The following is a 12,500-nucleotide window of genomic DNA, read 5'->3' as shown; positions in this document are numbered from 1 at the left end:
AGGAAACATTGACAATTGTACTATGGCGTGTGTAATTTTTATTTCATTTCAGTGAATGCGCTTGATCTGGACAGGAATACCCATCCCATTATTTTCATTCTTTTCACCATTAAAAGAAGGTTTCACTCTGTAGACAGAGGGCTGATTGGAGCCTGTATTTTTTGGCTTTTGTAGCCAGATAAAATAAATTCCGTAGAACCGCCAGATTCCAATTTCAAGTTAACTAATACTGATAGGATGCAAACCGAACACCTCCCTACATGAAGTTTCCTTGAGTTGCAGTTTGTTAATATCTTTATACTTGATTGGTCACACAACACACACACACATGCACGCACGCGGACACATACAATTTTATCATAGTGAATAGTTTTTTGTTTATTTGGCCTGACATACTGTGTGTAAAAGTGACAAAAATCACTGTATATTAATGTTAGCGAACTGTCAGTTCCTTAGCATAATGTACACACGTACACGTACCTAACATACCTCCAGTATGACTAGCTGTATGTTTATGAAAGAGTATGTATGCTGCGTTTGTGATGCTTGTTTATGGAGCGTATTGCTGCGGTTGTGATGCTTGTTTGGGGAACGCATTGCCTCGTTTGTGATGCTTTTTTTATGGAATGTATACGGTCAATGATAAAACCAGATTGATCGCGTATGTAATTGTTCCTGTATTTATATGCTGTATTTCCCCATATGGGGTAATGCATGTGAGGTTCACTGTAGGCATTACTCAAGGTTCTTTGCAGTGTCCCTCCTTCGGCCCCTAGCTGCAACTTCTTTCATTCCTTTGACTGTACCTCCGTTCATATTCGCCCTCCTGTTACACATTTAAAATGGGTTTAAGCTAGGAAGAAGAAGAGGACGACAAATTTCAAACCTTTCTAGTACTCTCAATGCCCCTTTGAGCGCTGAATGACCTCATAGCTCCCAGCGCTAGTCTAGGCCGAAATTCTATATTCCATTCTATGTGTTGTATGCATACAGTATGTAAATTGTTCGACAGTGATTCGCTCACACACGGGGCACGTATACCCACTTGATATGCACAATGCGAGACGCCGGAACCGATCCGGAAGTGTAAATTAGCCATCGCAGGCAGCCTTACGACCGGAGCTGGCTCGATAGATTCCATCATCGATAAGCCTCTGGTCGTCAAAAGATTTAGCTGACGGCTTGTACCGAGAGATAGAATGGTGCTTATTTATTTATTTACTTATTTATTTATTTTTTTTTTTATTTTTTTTTTTTACCTAGAAATTTGGCTCCATTTATTGGGAATAGGATTGTGTACATTAATTTTATTTTTATTAATAGGATGGTGTGCATTATTTTTATTTTTACCAATAGTATGGCGTTCATTATTTAATTTATATTAATAGGATGTTGTGCATTATTTTTTATTTTTATCAATAGGATGGCGTGCAATATTTTTATTTTGCTAACTGAGTTTAATGTTTATTTCTGCATTCTCGTCTGACTCCCTAATGTGAAAATCCTATGTGAAATGCGTTACCTTAGGGTATCAGTATATTAGAGTAACGCGAACGGAGAAGGGCAAACGGGAGTTGGAACAGCGGCTTTTTCAAAATTAGGGGGAGAGGGTTGATGTGGCAGTTTTTAGCAGAGCTGAATCAATACAAAATGCGTCTGGTACAGCTGTGTCACGATGACCAGCCGTGGAGACTGGGACAAGTGGTCTTTTCCGCGCGATTTTAAGATCGACAAATTCTTGTGGATATTTTCTAAATAAAGTAGACTCGGGAAGAAAAGAGAACAAGCTGTCAAGAGATACAGAGACGCATATGTATCTTCTTCTTGGTTGTTGAGTTCCGACAGAGGTCGAATGCGCTTCTATCATTATTATGAGTTCGATGTCTCTTAGTTTGTTATCCTGAATAATAAGACTTGGAGGAAAGTGACGAGATTTTAGTAGACTGTGTATAAAACAGTGGAATTATGGATGCCTTGCAGATATAGTGGGAATGTAAAACGGAAAAGAAAGAGAGACGGAATAATTTTAATCATTTGCATACCTCTCTTTCTGTGGATTCGATATGCGCAGAATATTTTCTGTTGGGCTGTTTTTATTTTTTACACTAAAACGTGTCAGAGACAAGGATTACTCAAGATCTTTTGTCAGGTGGTTAAAGAGTCCAATCTGATCCTTGAATTTAAGTTTTTTTCCAGCGAACTCCAATAATCCTAAATTATATACATCTCTTTCGATTAAATAAGGAGACTAGCTTTTACTTTTACCAGCATCCGATATATCGGGCTTTGAAATTGCTCAAGTTTCAAGATGGATAAAGAAACTTCTCTTGTTTCGCATCTTCTTACACCCGCTCCACGAGAGAGAGAGAGAGAGAGAGAGAGAGAGAGAGAGAGAGAGAGAGAGAGGCTTCACAAAGTTGCAAGAAGACGTTTTATGCTGACGTAAACATATTTCATATTTCGGAATATATTTTGAGGTGTAACAAATGCCTTTAAATGCCTCTAGTTAGTTAACGTTCGTTTCCCTCTTGCAATGCATTTAAAAACCTTTATGTCAGGCTGTTGAGCTCTCAGTTTTTTAATAACTCAAAAACGAGGGGGTGGACGATGGCTTAGTTCCCTTCGCTTCAAATACGCACGCACACTTGTCAAAAAGGAAATGTTTCACCCTAGAAAATCTGTATGCTGCGTTTGCTTCCCAAATTGTCGAGAGAAACTCATTTCCACACTCTCTCTCTCTCTCTCTCTCTCTCTCTCTCTCTCTCTCTCTCTCTCTCTCTCTCTCTCTCTCTCTCTCTCTCTCTCTCTCTCTCTCTCTCTCTCTCTCGTATCCTTACGGCTGCTACTATCCCATAATAAAACTAGGCGAATGAAATTGTCGGGTTTTGTTTTCCAGGGATGTTGGGGGATATTTAGGAGACGTATGAGCACCCATTCTGCTCCTTCTGGTACACAGTTTGCGTCGAAATATGCTGTTATGAAGTCTCCATTTCTCATACAGTATTACTGGAATAGATTCGCTTACTTCCTTTTTTTTTCTTGTTCAATTTTCATTCTTTAATATAGGAATATTTGTGAGATTTGAGGAGAGAATTATTTCCGAGGAATTTTTATGAGTTTTGACGAGAGAATTATTTCCATAAGTTTAAGCATGAAAATCAGTCTCTCTCTCTCTCTCTCTCTCTCTCTCTCTCTCTCTCTGTCTCTCTACTCTCTCCTCTCTATATATATATATATATATATATATATATATATATATATATATATATATATATATATATATCGTGTTTATTTTTCTTCATCTTCCGATAATCTCTCATTCCTTCTTCTTCTTCTTCTTCTTCTTCTTCTTCTTCTTCTTCTTCTTCTTCTTCCAATAATTTCCGAATATGAACCTCCTCCTTTCTGACGTTGATTGTCATTTAATTTTTTGTTTCTTTTCTTGTGTCGGCGCTTATATTATATATATATATGTATATATATATATATATATATATATATATATATATATATATGTATGATATGTATATATATGTGTGTGTGTGTGTGTGTATCACCGAGGGAAGAGTACACGTCTCGCCCAAGATTATTTAGTAAGGAACACCAACACGAGGGTGAGGCGATATTCAGTGATTCACAGCCTCTGTTGGCGATGCTAATGAAGCAGCGAGATAAAGCCTCTCTCTCTCTCTCTCTCTCTCTCTCTCTCTCTCTCTCTCTCTCTCTCTCTCTCTCTCTCTCTCCTTTTCAGTGCCTACTCCTGGAGGACAATCAATTCGGTAGCCAATTTCTATTTCGAGTTTTTTGTGATGAAAAAGAAATAGCGTTGAGTGCTAGGTAGGGATATGAGGATGGGTGGGGTGGGGGGGGGGGGGGGAAGGCCAGTGCCGAGCATAACTTGTGTATCGATGAAGTGTTTGAATTATTGAATTGTTATGTATTCCTTTGATCCCTTTTGTTAGAGAGAAAAATTGGAAAACCCTCTTGGATCCCGTTGTCGTATACAACGCGTCAAGAGTTATATTGGGGCGTTTGTTCGTCATACAAACGCTCTGCAGTGAACATTTCTCTCTCTCTCTCTCTCTCTCTCTCTCTATGTAATAGGTAAGTATGTTATGTCACAGAAATTTCCACTCTATTATCGACGTCACACGATTCGAAATGTACCTTTTTTGTTATTGACGTCACAAGATTCGAAATTTGCCTTTTGTTATTGACGTCACAATATTCGAAATTTACTTTTTATTGACGTCACAAGATTCGAAATTTGCCTTTTGTTATTGACGTCACAATATTCGAAATTTGCTTTTTTTGACGTCACAAGATTCGAAATTTGCCTTTTGTTATTGACGTCACAAGACTCGAAATTTTCCTTTTTGTTATTGACGTCACAAGGTTCGAAAGATACCCTTTTGTTATTGACGTTACAAGATTCGAAATTTATTTATTTATTTTTTTATTGACGTCAAAAAGATTCGAAATTGACATTTTTTGACGTCACAAGAGTCGAAACTTTCCTTTCAGTATTGTCGTTCCAAAATTTTTTTCTAGGAAAAAAAAAATCGAAGGGAGTGAAAGAAACAAACTGAAATTTACATTTCGTTATTGACGTCACAAGATTCGATATTTACCTTTTGATATTGGCGTCAGAATATTCAAACCTTATTTATTTATTTATTTGTTATTGACGTTACAAAATTCAAAATGTTCCTTTTGTTATTAACGTCACAGAATTCGAAATTTACATTTTTTTGACGTCACGAGAGTCGAAACTTACCTTTCGTTATTGTCGTTCCAAAATTATTTTTTTTAGAAAAACAAAATCGAATGGAGTGAAGAAAACAAACTGAAAAACGTTTTTTTGTTATTCCGGGGCTCTAAAATCTGCAACTCGTTCTGTCGTTTTTCGTCGCATTGTTTGTGCAATCTTGCAGGTGGAAAGCGAGTGACTGAGCCGAATGGAGAGAGGGAAGCCCCTTTTGATTAATAGGAATCCGAGGATGAAAGAAAAAGGTCATTGTGACTGGAAAGTCTCTTATTGGATTCATTTTCTGCGGCCTTTGTTGTGATTTGAGTCAGTTGTGTTGTGTTAGGAAGCTGTGCGCCGTGCTAAGGTTTTGTTTGCGTCATTGTTTTTTTTTGTTTTTTTTTTTTCCATTTATCTTAACCTTTGTTTTTCGGGGGAATAGAACAAGTTGGGCTCAATCAATCCTCAATCAATTCAAGAGGACCTGTATGCAGCAAAAAATACTTTTGATGATGAATAAGAAATAACATTAAATTTTCGTACATTTTCTGCTTATTAAAAAAAAAATTTGCTCTACGAGGTAATTGTCATTTATCGAATCATTTACATTTGTTGGATCATATATTGTGGATAAACTAAATTTTTTTTTATTGTTTGGTAGTTTTGATGTGGTATATGGAGAGTAGCATCTCTGCTCTTGCAGAGAATTGAGAGTTTGCCTAAAGGCCTTAGTACGTCCTTTTTTTAAATACATTATCGCTGGATGATTCCCTGTTGAGTGTGATATGGTTGTAAAGGTTTGGGTAGATAACAGTCCCATGCCATCGTTTACACACACACACACCACTGCTGTATTTTCGTAATCATCTATTGCTTGATATGTTTGCAGTTGCTGTTGAAAAGCCGTAGCGAGGTGTTACAAGTTCAAACTGAGTGAATAATTATAATTGTAAGATGTGATATCATTTTTCAGACATAGGATTTATATTTTGGTATGGCTTGAAATAATTATATACTTCGTTGTGGAAGTGAGTGTGTGTGTGTGTGTGGTTGTGTGTCTCGAACTTTTATCGAGGACATACCGTGGTTTTGTTTTGATCTATACTTTGTCTTTGTTCACGAGTACACTGAAATATTGCATGGGCTCTCTTGAGTGGCAATGCATTCTGCCTTCATGTGAATGTTTCGTGTTGTTTGCAATGAACTTCTTTGAAAGGTCATTCAGGAGTTAAGGACCAATTCCCTAGAATTTATTACCATTCCACATCCAAGTCTTGCCTAAATAAATCTGTCTGGATTCACGAACTGTTGCTGATGTATTTTCACGAAATGGCCATTGAAAGTGTTGGTTGTGATCTCGTATATGAAATTGTCTCATAAATCTCTTTTGGGAAGCTGTGGCAGTATAGATAAAGAACCTATCTGTTACATTTAGTTGTGATCTTTGTATTATGGGGATTAGTTCCGCAGGTATTGATGTTGCAATTCCAGGTGAAGGCTAATATTCAATATTCAGCCTTGCAAGGGTACACTATACACTTTGAAAAGTACCCTCTTTTATAAGTGGTCTGAAACCTGGTGGTTTCTTGCAGTCTACCCTCTTAACTCTTCAGTAAACACTACCTCAGAGAAACACGTTGAAGTCATTCATTCACAATGCATTGGCCACGTCCAGAATGAATATCTTTGCAAAACTGCATCAGTTATTCGTCAACGATTTTCTCTTCAGCCTTCCCGCCCCCTTCATGATCATTTTTTGCATTCTTCTTCACTTACACGATGGATATTTGTGTCTTATAACATAAAAGTATTCGTTCTTTCCCCTATCCCTCTTCACCAACGTAGAGTATGTATTCTGATGTGATAGTGCTACTGTGTTGCTTTTCCGATCGTTTTACTGCGACTTTTGCTGTTGCTTTTTGTCGGAGTATCGGTTTCAGGATCGCATACTTCAAAAACACCTCAGTGCTGAATGAAAAACCTTGGACTTGAAGATTACGTTGGTTGTATTTAGCTGTATTCCTCTTTTAAGTGATCAGGGTTAATGATTATAGTTACACTTGAAAAGACTTAGACTACTTTTTGGAAGTCCAGGTGTTTTTTAGTCTTCAACCTTTGCCACACTCTTGTGTCCTTAGTAGTCATTTCTACAAGCATTTCCAAATTCACATGAGCCCTTTCCATGCATGTGTCATTCGGGTCAATTCCAGATTTAACAGTAATTCAAAATTCACAATTCCATCGACATATTTCCATTTGGTACCTGTTATTCTGAGATACATTAGTTGATACATTTTCTACGCTTACTATCCAGAGTTTATTTACTCCCCCTAAAGTTCTTATTCTCCTGTATCGTCTGTTTTTTTATCGTTTGTCTTGATGTTTTCCTCCCTCACCTTTCCTGACACTGATCTATCTATCCTCTTATGCCTTCGCATGATCTCTTTTGTTATGCTATTGCACCTTGAATGATTAATCGTGGTCTTGTGTACCTGCAAACACTTCCTGCTGACTACTTGATCTCATCACTGTGATTTTTTTTTTTTCACTTAACCTTCTTTCAGCCTAACAGTGATTGCTGTAGTTATACGTAAAATATCTCTTATCACCGTTACGTCGAACACCTTGCTCTTCCATCTGTTTTTTGTTAACACATAATCTAACAAACTTTTTTTTCCGTCATTCTGTCTTTATCTAATATACTGAAGAGCATCCTTTGAAAACCATTCATTTCCAACATTCAAAGCCATGTTATAATTAAAATATAAGTATTAGTAATTTATAATTGGGACGTTGCGTTTATATTTTGCGCAGTCTAAAATCTAATGTGTGGGTGGGGGTTGCGAGGGGCGTTCATACGGTTTGTTTTACGTCCGCACCTCCATTGTCATCACCCATAGCCACCCTTTTCTTTTCAACAGAGGGCTACCCTCGCCTTTATTGTAGTGACCCCTATTTCTCATTCCCCTTTATTCCCCCCCCCCCCCCCCCCCACTTGTTCCCCCATTTTAAAGTATCATTGGTGGCCTGTGAGCGGTCCGCGGTCTTACTATACACTGCCCTGTCTCTATATTGACTTATCCATCCTAAATATGATGTCTGGTGTGTGTGTGTGTGTGTGTGTGTGTGTGTGTGTGTGTGTGACTATGGTGGCAATCTGTATACACTTTTTTTTGTCATTTTTATTATTATACTCTCTCAGAAGGAAGGTTTCTTCTTCTTCTTCTTCTTCTTCTTCTTCTTCTTCTTCTTCTTCTTCTTCCTCCTTTAATGTTTGCTTGTGCAACCATCCGACGCTCTATACGCATCTGCGGGCTCCCATTGAGAAAATCATAATAAAGGAAGGGTCGGCATCGGATGAAAGAGTGTTTTCAGGGTATAGGTTTTTAGCCTTTATGCCCTTTTCTCCCTAAATTTTTTTTTTTTTTCTTAAAAGAAGGGGAAGAAGCAATGTCTGGAGTTATAGTGTTTCTCAACATTTCCATTCCCTTTTGAAGTCCTCGAAATAATTGAGCAAGAAAAATGTTTTACGTAAGTTTCATTGTCAACGTAACATGAATAAACACCAAGTCTCTCCAGAGACTAAAAATACTACCCAACGCACTCACGTACACACACATATATATTACATTTACCTATATATGAGTCATATCACATTACCGTGATTCATATAGACACATCGAGCTACAAATGTCACAGTGAGCTGACAAATTTCTTATCGACTAAAAAATTCCCCTTCGGTTAACATATGAAAATATATTAATTCCGAGTAGAGCGAATTAGATATTAAAGGACATTTGCAGCTCGATGTACTTACATATATAAATTTATATATATATATATATATATATATATATAATATATATATACATACATATACATATATACACACATACATATACGTGTATGTGTGTGTACTTATATGCATCTAGTATATGTATCAGCAGAAAACTCGGAAAATTTTTTTGAAAAGAAACGACACGGTGTCAAGTACTTTGGTGTAATTAACAACCCTTAGAATACAAAGATGTGCTAATTACACGAAATTATTTGGCACTCTGTCGCTTCTCTTCAAGATTTATCCGTGGCTTTAGCTGATAAGAAAAATCATGAGCATTATTTTTCACCTTGAGTATATAAATAAACAAATATATAGTCAAAGAATTGAGAGGCCTCATGTGAAGGTTTCCATTCACGAGGAAAGTCGCCCGTAGGTGGAAAAACAATAAATAACCATTGCGAGTAAATAGAGCGCAATAGGTGGTATTCCTACAGTAGCTAAGAGTCTTTTATTGACGGTATTTTAGAAGGCACGAGATAAAGCCTATTTTTACAGTGCAAGGAGACGATATCTGCCGCTGCTCTTAACACTCCTTAAATTAGAAATTTGTTGCTGGCAAATGTTTGGCATTTAAAAAAAAATGCAGGAGTATATTTTGAATGCGGCCATCGGCAGGGTCTCTCACCAAAACCGTGACCATTTCTTTTAGGTAAAAAACATTTTCCACCAAACAACTTGCATCTTAAACCATTCCACTGACTCTGACCTGACCCGCAAAAGCTGTACTCTCTTTTTTTAAATTCCTCTAGCATTTGAAAATATTCTAAACTTTTATTCTGCATGCGAGCTCCCTGGACTCTGGGGTGACAATTGTGTGTACAGATATGTTTACTGGTTATACTTCATTGCTCGCGGTATATAAATGTATATAGAATATATATACATATATATATTATGTGTGCTTGAAAAATCACAGTAGATGCACGTGACTTCATTAAATAAGCGAACACCACAGGAAAATGTCTGTGTGCACACTGAAATCTCCCGTTTTTACAATCTCTCTCTCTCTCTCTCTCTCTCTCTCTCTCTCTCTCTCTCTCTCTCTCTCAACAGAGTGTAGGACGAATGTAATCCCTTAGGGATCATACGACATGCAAATACCCAACCCCGCAATAATCCTGAGCAATCCCATAGCGTTACCTCTCTCTCTCTCTCTCTCTCTCTCTTTTCTTCTTTTTTAAGGTCTGTAAGGCCCTTCTTTCTGCATTTGTGCTGAATAAAGGGAGGGAGATCCTTCAATCCGTGCGTAGATTAGCTCCACCTGGATCGAGTAGGAACCGTCGCGCAGGTGACGAAGGAGTTGATTCCGGAGTAGGAACCGCCGCGCAGATGACGAATGAGTTGGTGGCTAAGTAACACCATGGAAAGGGACCGACTGCAGCTGAGGGGGGAGGGAATAAGGGAGGGCAGACCTACTTGGTACCTGTTGATTCACTTCGAGGTCTTTTCGTTTTGTCGTCTAGTGGGTGATGCTGGGCGATAAGATGAGCTCACTTAAAGTGTGCTTTAAATTGCATAGTGGTGACTTAATTGGTTGAAGTGGATGTCATGCAGCGCAATTCAGGTTTTTGTTATAATATTTGTTCATATACGAAACAAACCATCAGTCTTAACATTAGGATAATACTAGCGCCAAGCTGGAAACCGGTAGAATTAATAAAAAAAAAAACTTGTCATCCAGGGACTATTGGCATCTGTACCAGGTCACGGGGTATTGCAGTTCCAAGAATGCCCCTGGCGCCACGTGACCTATCGGTAAATTAGCGTCTATTTATCACAGTATTGCTTTTTCGTGTTGTGAATAGTCACCCAAATTTTATAGTATTTATGAGGACGAGGTCAACTTTCTGTTGAATTGAGCGCTAGCGTAAATCGATTCCTTGCGCGCCCCCGCGCTCGCATGCGTTCACGCCATTAGCCAATGAATGGGGCGAGAACCTATTGTAGACATTTCACTTCGGTGACCTGGGGTCCGCTATTTGTATTTGCGCTCTGTGGCTCTTGATAAGGTGAACGGGGAAGAGGGGAGGGCGGAGGGGTGGTGGTGGTGGTTGGTTGGGGTGGGGGAGGGGGGGGAGGGGAGAGGTTTCTGTGTGATATCGGATATGCAAATGCAGTGTTGAAGATTTGCTTTGGCTCTGTGAGCGAATCACCACATGATGCTCGATGGTTTGGATTATCTGCCGGGGAATGTATGAGCCTGATTGAATCTCGGCTGCCGTTTGTATTTTGCATCCAGTTAAGGGAGTACTGCAAGCAGATATTATGAAGGAAGCAAACAGTCCGCCTGAAATGTATGCTCCTACCCTTGGGTCGTATGTTTGCTTAAACGTGTGTCGTCCTGATCGTTATCGTCCTCAAGTTCATCGTAGGACTAGTGGTTTTCGCGCTCGGCTACCAATCTGTGGTCCGACGTTCGATTCTCGGCTCAGCCAACACGGAATCTGAAGAATTGATTTCTGGTGCTAGAAATTCATTTCTTGGTGTAATGTGGTTCGGATCCCACAATAAGCTGTAGGTCCCGTTGCTAGGTGACCAGTTGGTTCCTGGCCACGTAAAACTATCTAATATTTCGGGCTAGCCCTAGGAGAGCTGTTAATCAGCTCAGTGGTCTGGTAAAAAATAAAACTAAGATATATATATAGATATATATATATATATATATATATATATATATTATATATATATTGATCGTTCTGTGGGAGAGCTGGACTGGATTCGATCTTTTGATCGGGAATATTTTTAAAGTAGAAAACCCTGCCCCTCACATACTACTCGTATGCGTCTTTGGTAATGCCCAGCAGTCGTTTATATTAATTATATTAATGCTTTCTGATGTTTCAGTTTCTCTGGTTCGAAATATATGTTCTTTTTAATGCCCTACCACATCTCTAGTGTAATCATTTGCACTGTGGGAAAATGCAGCACTTGGAGAGAACAAGGGATTCATCGCGGCAGCCTTGTATAGTTTAACGTGTGTTTGTGTTAAAAAAATTTAAAAATTTAATAATAGGTTAACGTATTTTTAGGGTCGATAATATTCTGTAACCCGCCGTCAAGTATAGTTCGCCCGGGGCGTGTTTGTGGGACAGGTGTCGTCCGGCTATTGTGGAATTCACAGTGGAGGGGGAGAGGGGGAGGGGGGGGGGGAAGGGGAAAGGGGTAATTAGCTCATCCGGTATCTTCCTTCCTCTATACTTCCCACTTCCTACCTCTCTCTCTCTCTCTCTCATCTCTCTCTCTACTCTCGTCTCTCTCTCTCTCTCTCTAGTTGTTGTGATAATAGAATACGATCTCATATATGTTATTTTGTAACTGATATACCGATGATTCAATGCTGTAATTTTTTTTTCTGTTGATTTCTGATGTAATGTATGTAACTGCTAATATGTAACTTTGTTTGACGTCTTTGGGCGTAATAAATTTATTAAATAAATAATCTCTCTGCTATGGCCAGAGGCCTATCTCCTCACTTTTTTCTTTTAAGGTAACAAAACGACACATGCATAGCTATACCGACATCAGTCATGGGAGGGCAGTTATTTTTTCCAAGCCTCTGATTGTATAATCCCGTTTCCATATAATCCTGTACAGTCTTCACATAGCTAAGAATGGTACGTCACCCAGTCCCTAAATTTGCACTCTTCCTTCTGTTTTTTCAGTTACTTTCCTTTCCTCCAAGTTTTTCCTTTTCCTTTTTTTTCTCCAAGGACAGGTTTGGAGTAAATAAAGCCTTCGGGTCGGTTGCTTCCTCAGATTTTACTGAAAAGAACTTAAACATTACATTTGTGTAAAGGGTATCAGTCAGTCACACTCATATTGTAGAATGCATAGAACAAGGAGAATGATGAAGTGTCCTTTTTGATGATAGGTGAACGTTGTGTACCTGTGTGTGTGTGTGTGTGTTGTAAA

At 38.5% G+C, this 12,500-nt stretch overlaps 1 protein-coding gene across 9 annotated transcripts in view; it reads left to right on the top strand.

Moving 5' to 3' along the window:
* LOC135221077 (disks large homolog 5-like) overlaps positions 1-12,500 on the top strand; it is a 625,627-nt gene that overhangs the window by 455,053 nt on the left and 158,074 nt on the right. The window lies entirely within an intron of this gene.

Source organism: Macrobrachium nipponense, chromosome 2 (genome assembly GCF_015104395.2).
Source record: "Macrobrachium nipponense isolate FS-2020 chromosome 2, ASM1510439v2, whole genome shotgun sequence".
NCBI lineage: Eukaryota > Metazoa > Arthropoda > Malacostraca > Decapoda > Palaemonidae > Macrobrachium > Macrobrachium nipponense.
The sequence above is the reverse complement of the archived record's forward strand: the minus strand, read 5'-3'. Positions and strand labels throughout refer to the sequence as shown.